Consider the following 8430-nt stretch of genomic DNA (forward strand, 5'->3'; position numbering starts at 1 on the left):
GCCTGGGCCTGCAGGCGCACTGGGGGACTCCTGCTGCTCCCCACATTCCGCTCCCTCCTCACACACACAGCAGCAGGCAGCTCAGAGCTCCTCGGGAGCCCGGCTGTGACCACCCCTCAAAAATGCAAAGAGGTCCTTCAGGCCTCAGTAAGGTGATTATCTTCCCAAACAGGTAACCTTAGCGATCCCAACGTGGAATCTCACCGGACAAGCTCAGAAGGCCTCCAGGACCTGCGGTTACAGATTCCGGACTCGCTCGGGTGGGCCCGGGTCTGGAGATGCAGGTTGGGGGAGTCCTGTGGTGGGCGGCGGCAGGAGGTGGGGGCAGTTCTGGGCTCTCTGCTCCTGGCCCGGCCTCACCAGCTGCATCTGCAAAATGGGGACAAAAGCCTTTCCTTCAAGATGCTTGGAAGCACGGGAGGACGAAATAAGGCCGTGATCTGGAAGGCTGAATTTCTCTGCGTACGATGTGTTTTCTGATGCAGAGTAACGGGGATGCAAACCCTGAGCTGCGGGACTGGCACGGAGGGGCACCCAGCCCTCCAGGACCCTGTCTTTCTGTGAAACGGGAATAGAAGTCCTTGCACCCACCCCAACTCCCAGCTGCTTCCCTGACCACCAGATGGCAGAAACCCGTAGATCCCTGAGATTGCCCCAGCCCTGGGACAAGTCAGCACCTCTGCTCACTACCAGGCCCCCCTCCCACCCCGGCTCTACAGGTGGGACTGGAGAGTAGGGTGGGGCTGCCCCTAGCATCCCTGGCCTCCAGCCCCGAGAGGCTGGTTTCCCTCTTTCTACTGGCTGGTGACGACCGCCTTGCCAACTGCCCCCAGAGGAATGCGGAAACTTTCCCCGGTCGAGAACTAACGGTCTGGAAAGCATCCTTTTTACCATCTCTGACTCCTTCTCCAGACAGGGAGCCTGTCTGACTCCTTCTCCTCCTTCAGGCGCAGGCCTCATCCAGCTCAGGTTTTTATAAACCAAGCCCACACCCAGCACCGGGCCCCACCCTGGGGAAGGGAGGAAGGAAGCAAGGGCAGGGTGTGAGAGAGAGCAACACATTATGGGGTGACCTCATGGGAGCTCTGGTTTGTCGCGGCCCACCTGCGCCAGGTGCCACGTGGAGCGCTGCAGGCGGCCACCCTCAAGCAGGATTCTAGGAGGTTCTGTCTTGCCCCTGCAGTGCACAAGTCCCCATCCAGCGATGACGCCAGGCCTCACGACCCCCACACCCCCCAGCCTCTGCCGGATCCTTCCTCCACCCCGGCCCAGCAGGCAGGAGGCAGGGGGCAAGTGGGATCCAGGGAGCTTCATGGGGCCTGAAGCTCACATGGCTTGGGGCTCTCTCTACAGAAGAGAATGCAAAGTTACAGAGACAAGATGAGGTGTGAAAGGGACACTCATTTAGAGTGAGAAAAAATGAAGACAACTTTAAACTCCGACAAACACACAAAATCTGAAAAAACAAGATGTTTTTATTAACTAGCTGCCTGGTTCATCTCCATCGTACTCTTCCGGGTATGACTTGGTCACATCTTTGTCAGTTATCTCGGCATATGGCGATGTGATGTCACGTCTGAGAGAAGGAATAGACATGCTGTTGCCGTTCTCCCAGCAGGGCTGCCTGAAATGCATTTTCTCTTCTTGAGATTTAGGACACAGAGAACGTGGTCCCCTATCCCACGCAGTGTGTATAGATAGCTTCCCCGGTGGTTCAGACAGTAATGGATCTGCCTGCAACGCAGGAGACCCGGGTTCGATCCTTGGGTCGGGAAGATCCCTTGGAGGATGGAATGGCAACCCACTCCAGTATTCTTGCCTGGAGAATCCCATGGACAGAGGAGCCTGGCGGGCTGCAGTCCACGGGGTCACAAAGAGCTGGACACGACTGAGCGGCTAGCACTTTCTTCTCTCCTCTATGTGCATGCATTCTGTGCTTAGTCGCTCAGTCATGTTCGACTCTTTGCAACCTCATGGACTGCCAGGCTCCTCTGTCCATGGGGTGCTTGATGACTTGAGAATTTAATCTCATCAAAGAACCATTTCAACATGGAGGAAAGGATGAATCTGGTTTAAAAAGAATTTTGGGGAGTCACTAGTTGGATGGCACCACCAATTCAATGGATTCAACTTGGGCAAACTCTGGGAGATGGTGAGGGACAAGGAAGCCTGGTGCGCAGCACTCCATGGGGTCTCAAAGGGTCGGACATGACTTGGCAACTGAACAACAACAACAACCCTATCTATGTAGTTTGGATTACCGGATATTTGTATTTGAGGGCCTGTACCTTAGGGCACTGTCCTAGGACACAGCTAGTTTCTTGTGCCCTAAACAGCAGTTCTGGCCAAGTCCGTTTCCTAAGATTCCCATTTCTGAAAAGGAAGCAACTCATGGTGCCCGCTTACCGTTGCAAACAACGTGGTCGACCCATTTCCGCACTGAAAACTGCCCGCCCTGAGGCCCAGTGCTGTGTGCCGTGCTAAGTTGCTCAGGCGTGTCCGACTCTTTGCAACCCCTGGATTGTAGCCCACCAGGTTCCCCTGGCTATGGGATTTCCCAAGCAAGAATATTGGAGTGGGTTGCCGTTTCCCACTCTAGGGGACCTTCCCAACCCAGGGATGGCCCCCGCGTCTCTTATGTCTCCTGCATTGGCAGGGAGGTTCTTGACCGTCTGAGCTCCCAGGGAAGCCTCCTAAAGCCACCCTCAGGAATCAATCCCAGGCGGAGCAGAGACTCCAACGTGAAAGGCAAAGCCACAGGGTCTTTAGAAGCTAATGGGGAATGTACTCATCTCCTTGACGCTGGAAAGGCTTTACACGGAAGCAGTAACGAGTAAAGGAAAACATTGACCGTTACAGGTATATTAAGCTGCCTGTACATCCATCAAAAGAGTGAAAGCAAGCCCAAGGATGGGAGGAGGTAGTCACAACACACAAAACTGATGAAGCATGAGTGTCTGGGTTACACAAAGAGCTTTGAGGACTTCACAAAGAACACTAGAAGGGCTCATGCCAGAGCCCCGGTCAGCTCAGGGGGTGCGTGCGCTGGGCCCAGAGCCAATTTCCCTGCACCTCAGCAGGCATCATCGCGAAGTGGGAGTCACACGGAAAGTGCCTGTGTGCAGGTCTCTCTGGGGAAGGATGGAGGTGGGGGAGGATGAACTCTGACAAAAACGTCAACTTTTTAAAATGCGTTTTCAGTAATTGCTGAAGCTCGGCCTGGTAGGAGTTCCGTGTTGGAGTCACTGAGTAGGAGGTGATAACAGACAGGTTAATCGTCCTCATGCAGCGATGTGGTGCTGAGCGATGATCCAGGGACCAGGTGAGGTGCTTCCCTGGGGCTGCCAGGGCAGGAGGCCACGGGCAGAGCAAAGGGTACAGGAACCGGGGGGGGCGGGGGGAAGCAGGGGAGGGGGCCCTGCGGCCCCATCGCAGGGCACATCTGGGCTGGAGAGGCTCCAGGCCAGCCCCCAAGCCCTGGACCGGGAAGCTGCAGCCTGAAGAAATGTTGTAGCAGCAGGCACCGCGGGACGGAGCTGTCTGGAGCCTGGGAAAGGAGGGTAGAGCCGCTTCTCTGCCCCACCCCCTCCCCAGCCCCCTTCAGCAGGCCCTGATGGCTGATGTCGCTCCCAGGCCCGCTGTGGACCTGAAGTCCATATGAGATACTCACCATCTTTCCTTCTGCCCATCACCATCAAGGGCTTTGTGGCATCTTGTGGCTGAAAAAAGACAGCATATTCTAGGGCCAGGCTGGGAACAAAGGAAGAATTCATTACACATCCCTCCATCCATCCATTCGTCCATCACCCAGCAAATCATAGCTTGATTCCAGGCACCTCAAGCCCTTTCTGGAACAGCTAAATGCCACGTGTTAGCCGCTCAGTCCTGTCCACAACCCCATGGACTGTAGCCCACCAGGCTCCTCTATCCATGGGATGCTCCAGGGAAGAATACTGGAATGGGTTGCCATTCCCTTCTTCAGGAGATCTTCCCGACCCAGGAATGGAACCCTGGTCTCCCACATTGCAGGCAGACGCTTTACCTGGAGCCACAGGAGGCGCTGTTCAGTTCAGTTCAGTCGCTCAGTCGTGTCTGACTCTGTGACCCCGTGGACTGCAGCACGCCAGGCTTCCCTGTCTATCACCAACTCCCAGAGCTCGCTGAAGCTCATGTCCCTTGAGTTGGTGATGCCATCCAGCCATCTCATCCTCTGTCTCTGGAGGTGCTGTACTCAGCCATAAAAAAGAATGAAACGATGCCTCTTGCAGCGAGATGGATGGACCTAGAAATTATCGTGCTAAGTAAGTCAGACAAACACAAGTATCACATAATATCACTTACATGTGAAATCTTTAAAAAATGATACTAATGAACTTATTTACAAAACAGAAATAGACTTACAGACATGGAAAATGGAACTTATGGTTACCAAGAGGGAAAAGGCAGGGAGGGATAAACTGGAAGCTCAGGATTGTTAGTTATACACAATAATACATAAATAGATAAGCAACAAAGACCTACTGTATAGCACGGGGAACCATATTCAATATCTTGTAGTAACCTATTATGGAAAAATTTGAAAAAGTATACACACACACACACACACACACACACATACATATATGTATATCTAACTAAAATACTTTGCTGTGGACCTGAAACTAACACAGCATTGTAAATCAACTGTGCCTCAATTCTTGTTTTTTTAAACAATCACATAAAGAAGCATTTATTTGAGGTTTAACATATAATCATACAAATAAAGTTAGTATAAACACAAATCCGCACTGAGTCGTAACACAGATAGCAAGAGACAAAGTCCAGCTCACTTTTCCTTTACTTGCTCCTCATCTGTATATGTGATAAAGCAAAATCCTCTTCTTTCATTTGTTTTTGTATCCACAGGATGTTCAATATTTTCAATCTCTCCAAAGTCTCTAAAATATTCTTTCGTTTGTTCCTCCGAAGTATCTGGGCTCAATCCACCCCCAAAAACCTTTTTTTTGGGGGGGGGTTCCTTCCTCTTTAAAGCTTTGGACCTTCTCAGTTCAGTTCAGTTCAGTTCAGTCACTCAGCCGTGTCTGACTCTTTGCGACCCCATGAATCGCAGCACACCAGGCCTCCCTGTCCATCACCAACTCCTGGAGTTCACCCAGACTCACGTCCATCGAGTCGGTGATGCCATCCAGCCATCTCATCCTCTGTCGTCCCCTTCTCCTGCTGCCCCCAATCCCTTCCAGCATCAGGGTCTTTTCCAATGAGTCAACTCTTTGCATGAGGTGGCCAAAGTACTGGAGCTTCAGCTTTAGCATCAGTCCTTCCGATAAACACCTAGGACTTATCTTGTTTAGAATGGACTGGTTGGATCTCCTTGCAGTCCAAGGGACTCTCAAGAGTCTTCTCCAACACCACACTTCAAAAGCATCAAGTCTTTGGCGCTCAGCTCTCTTCACAAACCAACTCTCACATCCATACATGACCACCGGAAAAACCACAGCCTTGACTAGACGGACCTTAGTCAGCAAAGTAATGTCTCTGCTTTTGAATATGCTATCCAGGTTGGTCATCTAGGGTCTATCAATTTGCCATCCAGTTTGTGTTATTTCAGTTTCCAAACCTTATCAACACTAGCAGCATCCTTGAAAAGGACAAATCCAAATCCTCATGATCTTCTAGTAACAGGATCTGTTTTAACCGTGCAGTCCACCACGTCCCCAAATCGAGACAAACACTCAGTCAGATCTTTCCTGCTTGTATCCCAGCTCCAGCCTCCAGTAAACACTTTGCCGGCATCCTGCTGGTCCCTGCCCGCGTTGGCCTCGGAGCCCTCTGCAAATTCCTCTGTTGCTGCACTGTTCACGACTTCCGACTTCCGTAGCGGCGGAGTTGTCAGCAGAGGGTGCTGGCGCCCAGTCTGCGTCCAGCGGCAGCGGCGGCGGAGCATTGTATGGAGCTGGATTTAAAATGGCAGCGGAAGAGCCTCAATTCTTTTTTTTTAAGTAATTAAATTCCAGGTCCTCCCAAGATGCCCGGGTTTTCTCCACTCCCTTTCTTTCATGGACCCTCCACTTGGAATGCCCTCCTGTTACCCCCAGAAACTGGGTTCACCTCTTAGTGGGTATCGAGCCAAACCAATCAAATCAAAAAGTGGGAGAGTGATTTATTATCTGCCGCGAGTAAGGAGAACTTCGGGGGTACTTCCCAAAGCAGTGTATCCCAGGACAGCAAAATGGGGGAAGTTTCAAGCTGCGGGAGCACACACCCTCGTGAAAGGGCTTGCGCGAAGAGGAATGAAGCATAGCACTGGGGCAGGCGTCATCCCAGGCTGACAGAGGCCAGGGTCTTGGTTGACTGAAGCCAGCAAAGGTCAACATCGTCAGTGGTCTGGCGGCCAGTTAGTCTGGGGGCCAGTTGTCCAAGGGGCTTTGGACCCTGTTCGACAGCTCAGAGAGTATGTGTCAGACTATTCTTTGTCTCGGAAACAGAACTGGCAGTCTCTGTGCCTGATGCGAGGCTTCCCTGGAGGCTCAGCAGTACAGAATCTGCCTGATATGTTGCAGACTGCCTGCTAGGCAGGAGGTCAGGATTCATTGCCTGGGTTAGGAAGCTCCTCTGGAGAAGGAAGTGGCCACCCACTCCAGGATTCTTGCCTGGGAAATCCCATGGACAGAGGAGCCTGGCGCGCTACAGCCCATGGGGTCGCAGAGTCAGACACGACGTACAGACTAAACTGCCAGGACTGACGCATTATCTCCGGTTAAATTGTTAAATGACTTCCTTGGCCTGGTAATAGCTGTTTGCTCTCACGTGCTTTTGTTTCCTTAAAGTCATTCACTCCCGAGGCCTGCTCTTCCTCACAGGCCAGCGCTGTGGCCAGGCTGAGATGGCAACACGGCCTAGGCCTACAGTGGCTTCTCTCATGTCAAGAAAGCTACGCTTGGCTCTCTTCCCTGGGGCACTGCCTCTCAGGCACAGTCCACCATCCTCACCAGACGTGGCTTGCGCGGCTCCGCCTCGAAGCACCAAAGCACCCCCGTGGGTGCCTCTACCTGACCCCAGAAGCTGCTCGAGGCCGCCGTCTGGTTCCCACTCTTTGCCTGTCCCCAGTCTCCCCGCTGGGAGAGCGGCCCTAGCACGTTGGCTGTATTCAGGTTTGCTTGTTTACTAGAATACAGCAGGTGGGGAGAGAGAACAGGTACACAGACATCTCTAAGAGCAGAACCAGTGCAGGGGGGAGAAGTGGGTGCAATTTAAAGTTGGTGTTGAGGTGCAGGCACTCGCTAGATGGCGGGGGGAAGCTTTGGGGAGGCGGGAACACCTGTGGCTCCCTGGGAAGGAGTGGGCTTGGGAGGGGGTATCTAGGCTTCCTGACAGAGACATGTACAGTGGGGTGCCAGCCAAGGCCAATTTCCAGAGTTCATAACGACAGTGAAGGCTCAACACTGAGGCAGGTGACACAGAAACAAGCTAAGGTGTCAGCCAGACACAGTCTCGAGTTTTGAACTGTTTCCTCTTTCCATGCAGCTGAGGGAAAAACGCCCTTGTGGGGGGTCAGTCCAGGATGGGAGATCGGATCTCTGACCCATCTATAGACCCCGGCAGTCTCCTATCCCAGCTAGGGCCACTCTAGCTGCACTGCTGCTGAAGCTGAAACTTCAGTGCCTTGTCCACCTGATGTGAACTGACTCATATGAAAAGACCCTGATGTTGGGAAACAGTGGAAACAATGGAAACAGTGAGAGACTTTATTTTCTTCGGCTCCAAAATCACTGCAGATGGTGACTGCAGCCATGAAATTAAAAGATGCTTGCTCCTTGGAAGAAAAGCTATGACCAACCTAGACAGCATATTAAAAGCAGAGACATTACTTTGCCAACAAAGGTCCGTCTAGTCAAAGCTATGGCTTTTCCAGTGGTCATGTATGGATGCGACAGGTGGACTATGAAGAAGGCTGAGCGCTAAAGAACTGATGCTTTTGAACTGTGCTGTTGGAGAAGACTCTTGAGAGTCCCTTGGACTGCAAGGAGATCCAACCAGTCCATCCTGAAGGAATATTCACTGGAAGGGCTGATGCTGACGTTGAAGCTCCAATACTTTGGCCACCTGATGCAAAGAGCTGACTCACTGGAAAAGATCCTGATGCTGGGGAAGATTGAAGGCGGGAGGAGAAGGGGACAAAAGAGGATGAGATGGTTGGATGGCATCACTGACTCAATGGACATGAGTTTTAGTAAGCTCCGGGAGTTGGTGATGGACAGGGAGGCCTGGCGTGCTGCAGTCCGTGGGTTGGCAAAGAGTCGGACAGGACTAAGCCACTGAACTGAACTGAGCCACACTCAGCCCCAGAGGCGCCCGGAGACTCCAGGCCGTGGTCGGGTTGCCTAGGAAACGCCCCCGCGCCGTGCCTCCGCAGGGCGCCCCGGGCCTTGT

At 52.6% G+C, this 8430-nt stretch overlaps 1 pseudogene; it reads right to left on the reverse strand.

The window, feature by feature from the left end:
• Positions 1-1482: 1482 nt before the first annotated feature.
• LOC128049563 (heterogeneous nuclear ribonucleoprotein D-like) lies at positions 1483-6374 on the reverse strand (annotated as a pseudogene).
• Positions 6375-8430: the final 2056 nt, after the last annotated feature.

The sequence above is a fragment of the Budorcas taxicolor genome, chromosome 6, assembly GCF_023091745.1.
Source record: "Budorcas taxicolor isolate Tak-1 chromosome 6, Takin1.1, whole genome shotgun sequence".
Lineage (NCBI taxonomy): Eukaryota > Metazoa > Chordata > Mammalia > Artiodactyla > Bovidae > Budorcas > Budorcas taxicolor.